Source organism: Eublepharis macularius, chromosome 4, assembly GCF_028583425.1.
Source record: "Eublepharis macularius isolate TG4126 chromosome 4, MPM_Emac_v1.0, whole genome shotgun sequence".
Taxonomy (NCBI): domain Eukaryota; kingdom Metazoa; phylum Chordata; class Lepidosauria; order Squamata; family Eublepharidae; genus Eublepharis; species Eublepharis macularius.
In genome coordinates, this window is record NC_072793.1 from 108,762,412 (window position 1) to 108,778,418 (window position 16,007).

The window sequence follows — 16,007 nt, forward strand, 5'->3', positions numbered from 1 at the left end:
ACTGTAAATGGTAAGCGGCTAGGTGCTGGGGACCTTGCTTGCTAAAGTACAGCCTGCTGGTGACAACGTTCTAAAACGACAAAGTTGTATACAAACTTGTCTGTGCAAAAGAAAATGCAATCAGGGCAGTCATTTTTCATCAACAGCAGTATATAGGTTAATTTATTTATTTATTATTTGTAGTATTATTTATAAAATATATATCCTGCCTTTCTGCTCCCCTCAAAGCCATCAAGGCAGCTAACTGATTAAAAACATATGTAATAAAATCACATCTTAGAAACCATTAAAACCAACAAAAACACATCATTATAAACAATTAAAATCAGAGAGCTAAAATACACACAAAACATTAAAAACAAGAAGTAAAACACAGGGCAGGAAGGAGGGATCACTGAGAGAATGCCATTCAAAACAAGGAAGTCTTTACCTACTGCCAGAATATGGCAAAAAAAGGGGAAAGATCACGAGGTCACATAGTGATGGATTTCTGCTTGTTTTCAAATATCTGCAATCCATACTCTATTGCATTGTTTATTGAATGTTGCAGTCATTTCTCTCATTGACTGACAGTGTATAATCTACTGTGAGTCTCAATGAGACCAGCAAACTATAATAAACGAACAAAGTAACAGCTAAACAGTTTCAAACAGAAAGTGCTGAAATATGCCACTAATAGCATTCATCACGTCAAATGTCTAGGTAGATGAGCAAAATTGTACAGTTTTTGAGATCATATTAGGGACAGGAATGGTATCATCCAATGCTATCTCTAATCAGCCTGTCATATTGCACCAAATAATACTTGTCTTTAATGTACCTTCATATTCTACTCAGACCTTTCTTTTTTCATTGCCACTATTACTGAATGATAGTTCTGTGATCAAGGCTGCTGAGGGTAGACTTGTGTGTTTCTTTTAATATTAAATATAATAATTATTAAAAATGTAATTTCCTAATTATTTTAATTAATATGAAGATAAAAGAAATTTCTCTTCTAAATAGCCTATAATGGAATAAACCATGATTTTATTTCATTTTGTTCTGTTTCTTTTGTTATTGTTTTGTTACTGTCTCTATCTGACAGTTGTTTCATTTTTGCAATCTATCAGTTTCCAAATAAGTACACAAAATGAGCAATGTTCTTTTGGGGATGGGGGAAAGGGTTTTTTGAGCTTTCTTGATTACAAGCTGTAGCTACTTGAGTTACATACATGTGTGAGGTATCCTAAAGGATATGGATATATTGTCGAAGGCTATTGTCGAAGGATAAGATATATTGTCGAAGACTTTCACAGCCGGAGAACGATGGTTGTTGTGGATTTTCTGGGCTGTATAGCAGTGGTCTTGGCAAGACCATGGCTATACAGCCCAGAAAATCCACAACAACCATTATGTCATAAGGTTGTCAACTCTGGGTTGGGAAATTGTTGGAGATCTAGAGGTGAACCCTGGGGAGGCCAGGGTTTGGGGAGGGGAGGGACCTCAGCAGGGTATAATGCCACAGAGTCCACCTTCCAAGACAGCCATTTTATTCAGGGGAACTGATCTGAAGAAATGGGTTTGATTCCTCACTTCTCTGCTTGAAGCCAGCTGGGTGACCTTGGGTCAGTCACAGCTTCTCCAAGCTCTCCCAGCCTCATTCACCTCACAGGGTGATAATAGTACACTTTGTAAACCACTCTTAGTGTGGCATGAAGTTGTTCTGAAGGGCAGTGTATAAATCAAATGTTGTTGTTGTTATTATATTTCTGAGGTAAAAGCGGAACATGCACAGACTTCATTTCTTATGCTCTCACAGATACTTAAAGGCATATGTTTTGAGGCTTTGGTTCCCTTGTTTCCCCCCAAGCACTCTAGTATACTTTCTTTTAGTATTCTCTTTTCCTTTTGGAGTTAGGAATTCTGGTACTCACTTTCTATTACCCCAAGCCCTTTCTCTGCACACACCAGTGTTTTCCTTCAGTCGTTAACTAAATCTGAAGGTCTTCAAAAGGCAGTTTCCAACCACACCCAATCTTCACTGCCCAGAGCTACCTCCCTGTTTGACTAGGTAGGGAAAGTTTCCTCTCCTTAGAAGATCTATCACCTTCCTTTGTCCCATTTGGGAGCCTGCACCTACTTCCCAAACTTCCTTGCCAAGTTTCCCCAGATTTACTGTCGGTGTTAAAACTGCTATCTGTTAGGACTCCATCTCAGTCCCAGCTCCTCATACCTGATCTCTCCATCAGCTAGGACAGAAAAAAGACCCTCCTCTTTCCAGCTCATGCTACCCAATCAGATTTCTTGAAGTAGCCTGTCACTCAAAGCTCATTGATTCTGTGAGAAATGAACTCTTAACAGTCCTGCAGCTCTGTCTGTGTGTACAGTTTTTCAAAATGTGCAATCCATCACAGTGAGAGAGAGAACATATGCAGGTTCTTTTTCTCCCACCTCTTGACTGGGATATAAAGGCTCAGGGATCCCCACTCCTCCCTGTATCTGGATAAAGGAGTTCTGATTCTCAAAAGCTTATACCTGGAAAATCTTGTTGATCTCTAAAGTGCCACTGGACTCAAATCCTGCCTATCATCCTCATCCTCATCAAAACAAACATCTTGATTCAACACTCTCCTTGGTCCCAAAAGATAAGCAAGACCATCAGAATTTTTTCATAATCAGCTGACTGATAGTTTTATTAATGTAATGAACTTAGTAGGCAAATCCAGGATGCTCCTCTACATTGTGGAAAGCCTTCACCCCTTAAAGAAACAGTACTCAACATGTTGCATTATTAATCGAGACTCTTCAAAACTGAAGTAGAGAGACTTCTTTGATGATCAAAAGGTTGCTTTGCAGCAACAAAAGGTATCAAGATAATGTAAGCACATTGTAACATATTACAATACTTGTTGCAACATATGCTAGAGGTTAGATTCACTGAACAGAAGCAGCTATAAATTATGTAGTCTATTATATTCCCCATCCTAAGAATAAAAAAAAATGCTAAAGCCTCTTTTGAATTCCCATTTGAACAGTATATAGTGTTGTCAAGATAAAACACATAATGCTTTCCCCCCTTCTTTCAACTAGTTTATATTCAAGAACGTACAGCAGTAAAGACGGTATCTTTTTACAATCCAGTCTGTACTTGCAGAAATGGAGCTAAGAACTATTGAGTAAAATGCTTGGAAAAATACTAACGTATATAAAAACTGACTGCAAAAAGCAAAGCTAGTATACAATTAGCTTTTTAATAGGACTGCCCTGAATACCCTCCAGCTTGCTTTTCCAGTTTTCAGAACTAAAACTGAACTGAACTGAACTGAAACACAGTTAGTGCAAATATTCACGGTTAGTGCAAATATTCACTAATCCTCTTTGGTGGCATTGTTTCCTATAGCAGCTTCTGCTTCTATCCTGTTATATGTATGGGCGTGCCATCAACTTGCAACTGACATAGCAACCCCCATCATGGGTTCCCCCCGCCCAAGGCAAGTGACGAGCAGAGGGGGTTTGCAATGGCTTTCCTCTGCAAAGTCTTCCTTGGTGGTCCCCCATCCAAGGACAAGAAGAAAGAGGAGGAAAAACAACAATCTTGCAGAAGAAGGGTAACCAAAGAAGATGGAAGAAAAGAAAGAATTAAGTATAGCTTAAAATGTAATACAAATAATTTAAATGACAATTTCTGGTCATTGCTCAGCACTTCATCTTGTATTTGTGTACTTCTGACCTGGCTTAAGGAGATCTATGGGCAAAGGAATGACTTTAATCTGGATGTATTGCCTGTTTTGTATCTTAAGCTGTTCTGTGGGAGGATTTAAGTGAATTTTCTCCATACAACATCTTTGTGTCTTTTTTGTGCTAGGTCTTTTATTTTTGATATTTTAACTATTTTGATGGAGTGCTGTGTATGAGATATACATTACACTAGGAAGGCCATTGTGCCAAAACATCTGGTTCTGGTTCTTACATATGGAGACAAAATGTACTAATATACCTATATATGTGTGATTTTACTATGTATATATACAAGTGTATGGTACTTATATGTTGAACCACACTGTTGATGTTTTTATTCAAACAAATGCACTTTTATTTGTTGAATTAAATTATATACTGGTGTTTTAATTATTTGTATTACATTTTTAATTATACTTAATTCTTTTTTTTCTTCCAACCTCTTTGATCCCTTTTCAAGTACTGACTGTGTTTAGCTTCTGAGATCTGATGTGATCTGGCTATACTATACCACCTTACTACTCTCTATCCTACATGCCCCCCCCCCCAAAAAAAACCCTGCTGGTGCCCCCTGCTCAATCAGATATGCTGAGACCAGTGAAGGCGCATCACAGCAATGTTGATAAATAGTTAAGTATTTTTGCAAGGACTGCTGAACAGGCATCATAAAAGGGAGTGGTTTTCAGTGTTCCCAAAAACGTTTGTGAAAAACAGAACGGTTTCAATGCAACCCAACTTTTTAGGATTAAGAATTTTCTAGTCTATTAAGTTCCTTCATATAACCAATAAAGCATATCATGTACACAGTTTAAAACTTCTAGTTGAATACAGTGAATGTGTGAATTGTAAGGTTGCCAACTCCAATTTGTCCAGGGGAACTGGTCTCTGTGATCTGGAGATCAGTTGTAATTCCATGATAATTCCAGACCCCACTAAAAAATGGCTGTTTATTTTACTCATGCTATAAGCATACTGCCTTGATCTGGATGGCACAGGCTAGCCCGATCTCATCAGATCTTGGAAGCTAAGTAGGGTTGAAACTAGTTAGTATTTGGGTAGGAGACCTCCAAGGAAGATCAGGGTCAGTATGCAGAGTCAGGCAGTGGCAAACCACCTCTGAACATCTCCTGTCTTGAAAATCATAAATTGTTTTCAACCTGATGGCACTTTACACACACATAAATACATTATTGTATATAATAATTATTCATTTTGTAATAACGCTTTACTAAATAAATATACTGTTTGTTTATATTAAAATGTTGCAGCTGATACCAAATTTGGGGAAATAATGCAGTCCCCCACATGCAGAAGTGCATTCATTAAAGTTTACTGTAACAACAGAATTTGCAAAAAAACATTAACTAACTGTAGGCCTCTTAACAACAGCAATGAAATCAAAAATAATTCAAAAATGTAGATTTTTCAGTGGTAACTGAAGAGGGAGGCTTCTCAGTTGTGGCACCGGAATTATGGAACTCCCTCCCTGAGATATTTGATTGTCCTTAGTCTGCCAGACCTCCTTCTGGCAGCTCTTTTTGTCTGCCACCACTCTGAGTAGTGGCAGGAGAAAATAAATTAATTTCAGACAGAATATTGGGATGGAAACAGCCGTGATTGATGACTTGTTCCAGGCAAATGAATAGAAGTGTACATCCCTGTTCATGCTCTTGAACCTCTCTACATATGTTCTCTTATACACTTGACCAGAATATCCTACTAGACTGCTTAACAGGACTGAGGGGGCACTGCTACAATGTCCCCAGTCTTTCTTGACAGGTAGATTTTTAGAAGGTAGTGTTGGGAGACTACTGCTTTGTACCAACCACATTTCCATATGCCTTGATGGTATCCATGTTAGACTACTGCAATATGTTCTACACTGGGCTGCCTTTGAAGAACCTTACCTCTTTCTGAACAAACTAAAACTTCTGGACAATGATCACAATTGGGAATAAACACATAATGCTAAAGTTGTTCCGTATCTAGTAGCTATCTATTTGCTTCTGAGTCCAATTTGAACTATTTGTGATTAATCTCCTATATGGCCTGGTCCAGAATGCATGAAGGACCTCTGTTACCAGGGGAGTGAGGAGGGAATCCAGTTGCATGTTATTACACATAGTAATAGAGAGTGCCTTCAAGTCATAGCAGACTTATGGTGACTGCTGGTGGGGTTTTCATGACAAGAGATGAAGAGAGACCATTGCCTGCCTCTGCAACCCTGGTCTTCATTAGAAGTGTCCCATCTAACTACTAATCGAGGCTGACCCTGCTTGGCTTCTGAGATTGGATGAGATCAGGCTCATCTGGACTATCTAGGTCAGGGCGTCTTTACACCTTTGAATCATAGAATAATAGGATCATAGGGTTGGAAGAGAGCTCCAAGGTAATCTATTCCACCCCCTGCACAATGCAGGTAATTCACAACTACCTCCCCCCGCTCACATCCCCAGCAACCACTGTTCCATGACTATAAGATGGCAAAACACCATCAGGATCCCTAGCCAAACTGGCCTGGGGAAAATTGCTTCCTGACCCCAAAGTGGCAATCAGCATTGCCCTGGGCATGACAGAAGGGGCAATGAGAACTAAACACTGAAGTAACCCTTTCTGCCCTCCCTCTCATGAACTGCCCAGGTTCACAGAATCAACATTGCTATCAGATGGCCATCTAACTTCTGCTTTAAAACCTCCAAAGAAGGAGAGTCCACCTCCTGAGGAAGCCTGATCCACTGAGGAACTGTTCTAACTGTCAGGAAGTTCTTCCTAATGTTTAGCCAAAAACTCTTTTGATTTAATTTCAACCTGTAGATTCTGGTCCAACCTTCCGGGGCAATGGAAAACAACTTCATGCCATCATCTATATGACAGCCCTTGAAGATATTTATCATATCATCTCTCAGTCGTCTCCTCTCCAGGCTAAACTTTCCAAGCTTCTTCAATCTTTCCTCAAAGGGCTTGGTCTCCAGACCCCTCACCATCTTTGTTGCTCTCCTCTGGTCCAGTTTGTCTATATCTTTCTTAAATTACAGTGCCCCAAACTGGATACAATACTCTAGGTGAGGTCTAACCAGAGCAGAGTAGAGTGATACCATCAGTTTGCATGATCTGGACACTATATTTCTGTTGATACAGCCAAAAATCTCATTTGCTTTTTAGCTACTGCATCACACTGCTGAATCATATTCAGTGTATGGTCTACTAAGACCCCTAGATCCTATTCACACATACTACTGCCAAGACAAGTCTCCCCCATCCTATAATTATTCATTTGATTTTTCCTACCTAAATGCAGAACTTTACATTTATCTCTATTGAAATTCATTTTATTTGTTTAAGCCCTGTTTTCCAGCCTGTCAAAATCATCCTTGACTCTGTCTTTGACCGTATTTGCTATCCCTCCCAATTTAGTATCATCTGCAAATTTAATAAGCATTCCCTCGATTCCTTCATCCAAATCATTTATAATAATGTTGAACAGAACAGGTCCCAGGACTGATCCCTGAAGCAGCCCACTTGTTACTCTTCTCCAAGAGGATAAGGAAACATTAGCAAGCATTCTTTGGGTGTGATCTGTCAACCAATTACAGATCCACCTAACAGTAATAGGATCCAAACCACATTTTACCAACTTGTCAGCAAGGATATTATGTGGAACATCAAAAGCCTTGCTAAAATTGAGATAAACGACATCTACAGCATTCCCCTGATTTAGCAAGGTAGTAACTTTCTCAAAAAAATGAGATAAGGTTAGTCTGACATGACTTCTTCTTGAGAAACCCATGCTGGCTCTTAGTAACCACAGCCATCCTTTCTAAATGCTCAAGGACTGACTGCTGATTTGTTCTCAAACTTTTCCAGGTATAGACATCAGGCTAATGGATCAGTAGTTATCCTCCTCTTTCCCATTCTTGAAGATGGGGACAACATTTGCCCTCCTCCAATCTTCTGGCATCTTGTCTGTTTTTGCTTGAATACAAGCATAGAATCTCAGGTTGAAATAATGGGAAAAAACAGGAAGACAGTAACTGTTTTTAAAGTGTTGTTAAACAAATTTAAAAAACAGAATGAAGAAGCAATTAAATGGAGCAATTAAAGATAATGCAATACACTCGATTAGTGGAATATGCTATGCTGACAATAACTAGATAAATGAAAAATCACAAAACATCTGGGGAATAAGCAATCAGTAAGCAAATTAATTCCTAGTGGAAGTGTTTACTTTTTAAGCTAAATTTTATCTCCCACATCTAATTCCAGAGTTGGAAACCCTGTCTTATGACGAGTACATGGTGTCTCCACAAGGAAAGACAGAAAGAAGAAGAAGAAGGAAACTAAAGTTGGGATGAAAATGGAGTATGGGATGGAAGTTTTCTCTGAGTAGGGCTCTGAAAGGAAAGAGAGCTGGAGTAGAGAACAGGGAAGTTGGGAAGAAGAAAAATTAAAGTGGTAACACAGAAAGTTGTATATGGCTCCTGATCCTGTAGCTCCAAAATGGCAAGGAAACAATCTGGGTAGGAATGTCATTAACCTGATGAAATGGTAGAGGAACAATCCTGGGGATGGGACTGAACCTCACACCATGAAGCCTTGTCTCACATTCTGAACTGGTGGAGAAACATTTTGAGGTGGAAATTGAATCTAAGTTGCTAGATCACCAGGGGCAAATCCACATTACTCATTCTGAGTCGCATGTTCCCCGCATGCCCCACGCAATCCCGAGTGCCGGTCACATTACCTCATTAAACAGATGCATTTCATTCGCATTTCTCCCGAATATGTGGTCACAGGTTTTCAACGGGAGTTTCACGGTGGCCGTGAACTGGCCAATGCGCAATTTATGCGGTTTTTTTAAAAAATCACCCCCCTTCCTGTCTCTCCGGCCGTTCCGAGAGTTCCTATTGGCTGATTCAACTTGCAAGTGCTCCGTAGTCTGCAAAAGACTGTTTTTGACTTCATAGCATTAGATTTATTGATTATGCTGTTTCTGAATCAAATCTGGTAGTTTGAAAAATCATTTTGGGGTGAATCCATCCTCAGAACGGACTCGCGAAACTTCCTTTTTAACTGTTTTTTATTTTTTTTATTTTATATTACTGTAATATCAAAATTACAATATCCTTATAAGGAAATACAATATCCTTATAAGGCAAGATCAAAATAACAGAAAAGTAATTTAAAAAAAAAAAGGCGGGAAGATTTGTTCCCTCCCTCAAAAGCGGAAAATGCGGGTGTGGGGTGAATGCGGATTCGGCCAGTGACTATTGGGAACATAATGACACTCCAAGGAAGTGAAACTTCAGTAAAATTCAGGCACTGAACTGTCCTGCATAGGAAATGCCCACGAAAGCTTCCCACATGCTTCCAAATTTCCAAAAAAGAAACAGGAGAGAGCCATCAGTGCTGTCAGTGGGGGAAAGAGAGGCATCATTATCTTCAATGATGTTTCTTTATAAGGCAAGATCGAAATAACGGAAAAGTGCGCTCAAAAAAATAAAAAAAATGGGCAGGGAAAAAAAAAGCGGTTTTCGAGCGGCCGTGTGACTGGAGGGACGCGCGAGAAAGATGGATTGGAAGCAGGAATGTGAACAAAGAGGAAAAAATCGCGGATTGGAGGAAAACAGAAGATATCCGATAAACATGCGGGTAATGGGTGAATGTGGATTCGACCCAGGTGCTCTTCGTATACTATTTTCACTTGGGCATTCACTATTGGGACCAAATGTCCCAATGTGAGTATGAATATGCTCTGCTATTGGGTTAAATTCTAGGTTCTAGCCTGTAATTTGGAAATTTGGAGTTGTTCCATGATTGGAGAAACAGTAGAATCCATTCTTCCATTGGGGGAAATGTCAGGATCCGAGCTGGAAGATTTGGATTTTTCTTTCTGGAGATGCAAGTAAGGGATGTGTCTAATAGGAAGAGGAGATAGGTCTTGCTGAGATCACGTGTAGGTGCAAATATACAGGGCAACCTTTCTAATAGAACATAAGGTGAAAACCAAGAAAGGCAAAATGTTCAATGTACGGAAAATAATGTATTCAGTAGAATCACAATCAATGAATCACAAATAATGATTGTTTCTTCACACAGTTAAAGCAATGAGTCACAAATAATAAAGCTCAAATATCCTGATATGTATAAACACACAGGACCACCAAATTGCAATGTTATATCAATAAGATACAGTGTAGTATATTACAAAACATTAGGTCACCACAATGAAACAAGCTATACAGTGTCCTTCAGTCTGTAGCAATCAGTGAAAAGTCTTGTTAATATTCATGTGGGTGTTGTGAATCAAATAAATTCATTTCACCGAAGGAGCCGACGGGCTCATGCTTGCATATTTGATATTCCCGTTTCACAGTAATTGCTTCCTCAGGGCAAATAATCTATAAAGAAAATATATTTCATAATACAAAAATATTTGCATTATACAAAAAATCATATCAAAAAATAATAATAAACACCACTAATTACTCTTACCCAATAGACACTCCACACTCACACACAAGTATAGACCAATGTTGATTTCAGGCACCACAATGGGAAAATGTGGAACAATGCCGCTGAGTCATTCAATCAATGTCTATTTTATGTCTGCCGGCTTAAAGGGACCACAACCAGCATTCTAAAATAAATCACAAGAAGCAACTTAAATCCATGTCATTGTTCAATCCAGATGGTGTCGTACACTTCAGCCTGAAAATATATTCCATCTCCCATTGGAGAAGTGTGGATTTACTGTCAAAGTGCCATGATGATTCAAAATGTCGGAGCACTGAAACTTTAAAATCCCGGATTCCATGACCAGCTTCCACAAAATGTTTTACTAGGGGTGCTTCTACAACTTTCATTCTGAGTCTAGAAAGATGCTCTTGAATACGCACTCTAAGAGCTCGAGTAGTGCTACCCATGTAACATAATTTACATTCACATTGAATAATATAAATCACATTGCTGGTTTTGCAGGTTGTAAAAGTGACTCGTTGTCTGTAATACACAAGGTCTGGGTTGTCAATATCTTCCAATTTAACCATCAATTGACAGACGCTGCAACCGCTGCATGCAAAATGTCCCTGGGGTAAATTGTCTTGATGGCTCCTTTTGAATTCAGATCTAACCAAAATGTTCTTAATGCTCCATGTCCAATGATATCCTATGGAGAGCTCAGATCCACATCCCGGAATATCTTGAATTAGGTGCCAATGGCGCTTGATAATGCGAGTAATTTTAGAAGACAGAACGGAAAAATCAATTGCCCATTTTATACCAGGATTTCCTTGTTGTGTTTTACGTGATAAGAGCTCCACCCGCGAAGTCCTTTGTGCTTGCTTCTTCGCTAATGTGACACATTCTGGTGGATAACCCCTGGAAACAAAGGCACGATCCAAGATTTTGGAGTCTCTTTCATAGTCACCTATGCACGAAGAGTTTCTCCGAAGGCGCAAAAATTGGCCCTTTGGGATGTTATTCTTCAAGTGCCTGGGGTGAAAAGAGTCATGTGTGAAGAAACAATCATTATTTGTGATTCATTGATTGTGATTCTACTGAATACATTATTTTCCGTACACTGAACATTTTGCCTTTCTTGGTTTTCACCTTGAGATCATGTGTAGAGCAGATATTTACTTATTTATTTAGAATTTTGTTATGCCATCACTCAAGGACCCTGCCCGAGGAAGCTTCCAAAATAAAAATAAAATTGAAAAATATTAATTGAAATCATTAAAAACTTAGCACAGCAGAAAAGTATAGACCATTAAAACAGACCACTGACATCTTAAAACGACAATTTCCAAACTAAAACAGAGTTAAAAGAGTGAGGGTGGGGAAAGAAGTATATGCTGATGCGGTTGGTGCGGGTGTTTACTGAGTGCTTGGAAGCAGTATGTCTGGTACAGGATTGCTTCTTAGTACTGAACAATTGTGTCATCAGTGTCTTTGGAGACAGGATGAAGCTTACCTTGTTTTATGGCTTGCATTAGCTTTTGTCAGCAGTGGGAAATGACAACATCATTGGCTTGAAGCCAGCTGGCTTGCAAATTACAATCTCTCATTCTAACCCACCTCAGAAGGTTGTTGTGAGGGTAAAACAATCACCTTGAGCTTTTTGGCAGAAAGGCAGGATACACCGGAAATGAATATTGCTGTTCGTGGTGATGGCTATTGATACAGTGACTGTGAACGTGGATGGCACATTATAACGAATAAGAAGGTACCTGCCTGACAGCAAAGGCAAGGGTAAATAGAGAGGTTTAAGGGATTGATGGGACAGGTAGATTTGGAGGAGGACTAAAGGAGCTGAGAGAGGTGAATCATGCAGATGTTCTTGGAGGCAGTTAGAAGTATGATGGGTAGCACAGAAAAAAGTGCAAAGTTTTTTGAGGGAGTCAGTGATGGTTGTTGTGGGTTTTCCGGGCTGTATTGCCGTGGTCTTGGCATTGTAGTTCCTGACGTTTCGCCAGCAGCTGTGGCTGGCATCTTCAGAGGTGTAGCACCAAAAGACAGAGATCTCTCAGAGATCTCTGTCTTTTGGTGCTACACCTCTGAAGATGCCAGCCACAGCTGCTGGCGAAACGTCAGGAACTACAATGCCAAGACCACGGCAATACAGCCCGGAAAACCCACAACAACCATCGTTCTCCGGCCGTGAAAGCCTTCGACAATACATCGGAGTCAGTGATGTTTGGATGGCAGAAGGTTGCGGAATTGGAGAGATGAAGTGGGAGGGGACAAAGCCATGGCAGGATGAAATGGGTAAGGCAAGGATGAGGAGTAAATGACAGACCTTGAGCAGATCCTGAGCAGATCGGAAGACATTGTGGGGGTTTAAGGAGGGGCATAAAAGGGACAGAACTCAGGAAGAGTGGATAGTTTGGGCTGTCAGCTGCTAGATATGGGTAAGGGACCAAGGTATGGGGACAGGATGGGGTTATTGCAGCAATTGAGGTAAGGGTGGCTACAGGTTGAATCAGAATTTTCACTGAAGGTCTTGGTAGTAATGCCATATTTCTGCAGTACTGAAGGGGGAGAAACAACACACCCTAGTAACAAACTAAATATGGGGAGCAAAAGAGAGAGAGTTGATGCTTTATGCCTGTAGTACAGGTTGTATGGTAATGCTGTAAGGGTTATGGAGAGTGTGTGAGCAGAGAGCAGCTTTGTAGAGAGCCAACAGGTGAGGATCAGGGCAATCCCTCAGACACTGCAGCTGACAGAGGGAAATTAAGCAGGAGAGACTGGTCTATACTAAAGGTAGCAAACAGTTCACTGAGAAGGATTAAGAGTGAGTCAAGTTTTCTGGATTTGGCAGTAAGTTTTGTAATGGTGGTTTCAGTGGCATACAAGTGCAGAAAGCAGTTTGTGGGAGGCTGAGAGGAGTTTGAGAATGTGCTCTAAGAGAGACAGTGGGAATAAGCAGCATGCTGTAGGAAAGTGAAGGCAAAGGGTAGAAATGGGATTGTAGTTGGAGATGAAGGATGGCTTTTGGAGGACTGGGGAGAAAGTGGCAAGCTTGAATACAATGGGCAAAGATTTAGAGTAGAAGGATGGGTTAACGGAGCCCAAAATATATATAAACCCTGACCTGGATAGCCCAGGTTTACCTGATTTCATCAGATCTTGGAAGCAAAGAAGGGTTGGCCTTGGTTAGTAACTGGATGGGAGAACTCCAGAGAAGACCAGGTTGCAGAGGCAAGCGATGGTCAATCATCTCTGTTAGTCTCTTGCACTGAAAATTGCAGCAGGGGTTGTCATAAGTCAGCTATGACTTGATGGTATTTTCCACCACCAAATATATGTAAATACAGAAGCACTGTGATTCACATTCATGTGGCTTTGTTCCCACTGTTGGCACACAAACTATGATGGAGATTATGGAGATAGGACTGCTCAGTTGGATGGAATTATAACTTTCCATAGGGGACCAGGTGAGTGCTAATTTACTAAGGTGGGCTTTTAAGCCCTACTGTCATACATTTCAGACACATGGCCCAGTTCTCTATTATTTTTATTATATAAAAGCAAATCAGACACATGGCCCAGTTCTCTATTATTTTTATTAGATAAAAGCAAATCAGATAATACTACTAATAATAATAACTGTGCCTAAACAACAACAGCGCTTATATGCCACTCTTCTAGACAGGTTAGTGCCTCACCCAGAGTGGTGAACAAGTTAATGTTATTATCCCCACAATACAGCTGGGGAGCTGGGGCTGAGAGGAGTGGCTTACCCAAGGCCACCTACTGAGCTCATGGCAGTAGTGGGACTTGAACCAGTAGAGTGCTGATTCATAGCCAACCACTTAACCACTGTGCTACAGCAGCTCTCAAAGCAGAACCTTTATAGACTTGTTGCCATAACGTTGTGAAACTTTTCTCATTAGCATTATTAATTTCAGCATTTTCAAAGCCAGGAAGCAGATATAGCTAGCAAGCATAACAGTATTCACCATTGATCAAAAGCTGCGTTAAAGACATTAGTTCTAGGACACTAAAGGTCAGCCCACATCTGGCTGAGGATTTTCATTGTGTAGTGGAGAGGCAAGCAGGTACATTCCATATATAAAGTGACATGTGACTTAGGCAGTCTACAGAAAAGCCCACAGATTAATAGACTGATAAAATTCATGTCAGATCAGATATTTTTGTGTGTTACCACAGGTATACCCAGTGAAGTATACATGCCTCCTTAGGCCCTTTCAACGGTCCTGAAGGGCTTGAACCACTTCCAGCTTGTGAGGACCTTAGCTATAAAAAATTTAAAATGATGACACATGATGTACAAAGAAGTTTCAAAGCATATAAATTTCTTCACTGTAGAAAGGAATACAGACAGACAGACATGGTCAAAGCAATGTTGGTTTAGAAAGATCCAAACAGTAGCAGTAGCATAATAACTTTATTAGGAGTAACTTACCTGTTGCTTTTAAGATTCACAGAACTCTTCTCCAAGCTGCAAGTTAGACACAAAAGGGGGAAGGGGAGGAGAGAGAGAAAAAGATGTTTGGGTAAATGTTTCTGTGGAAGCCACTCAACAACATGCAGTCATTAGCAAGTGAACCAACTGGTTTGGTTTGCACCAAGCTCAAAAGTTCTCATGTTGGGTCAAAGAGGCATTGTCTGCTCTGCCTTTGAAAATGTAAATGCTGTGTGTTATTTGAACTGGCCCAATCATTTCCTCTCTTCAACTTCCTACACATTGTCACAGTCAGTGGAGAAAATTTTATTTGTATCTCCAACTGCTCTTCTCGTTTCTTGAATATTGACTTTATTATAGCCAGACATCAGTCATCTTTTTGGTTCAACATTCCTCACTGTGATTATCACTAGGTAATTGTTAGTGGAACTGTTTCACACACCTTCAGATAGGGCAAGACCTCTTTGTTGTTAGCCGACCTACAAGTTTTTGCCAATTCTACACTACATTGATAGCTATTTCTCTTCACAGATCAACTCTATAAAAAAAAAGTATGTGAACTGTTCTTTGTGTTTTAGTGTTCTGAAAATTCTCTGAAAGCTTTAGACAGGCCACTATTAGTTTGTGTCTAACAGTATCCTGAATTTCTATTCAATGTGGCTTAATTACATTTAATTTTTAGGTATTGTTGAGCTTTATTTGTAAAAAATGGAAGGCATTCTAGGCAGCTTAAATACTCATTTATTTTTAAACTGTGGTGGTATTTTTCATTTGGAAAATAATACTTTGTGCAAAGCAAACACACACAGGTTTGTATCCTGGAGTGGGGAAGGTGTACGCTTGACCTGATATTACTAATTTTAAGGCCTTTGGTTCCTGCTTAACTGAAGGAAAACTTTGTTTGAATGTCATGAAAAATCTGTAATTAAACAGGGATTTGTCAGCATCATGAAAAATCACAGCTTCCTTGCTGAGCTTGTAAGCTTCTCTCACTGTGTTGCCAAGGGGCAATGGTTCTTTTGGATTTGATGACAAATAAACATGCACATGTTAAAGGAAAATGGATTTATGGATTGAATACCTCATAAATAAAGGCAAAATCTTGGACAAACAGTCCCTTGAATGTCAGTATAGGATAAATATCCAATGGTTTCAATACCTGCAAGTTAAAAAAAAAAGAATATTTACTTGTTAGGTAATTTACTTAAATTAGGTAATTTCAAAACACCCTTAACGGCTTTTGAACTCTTAATGAAACATGTCAATTCAGCATCCAAGGGTCTGATATCTAAGCTATATAGAATAATGTTGCAGATCACTCCGAGTAATTTACACTCCTTTCTAAAGGTTTGGAAGC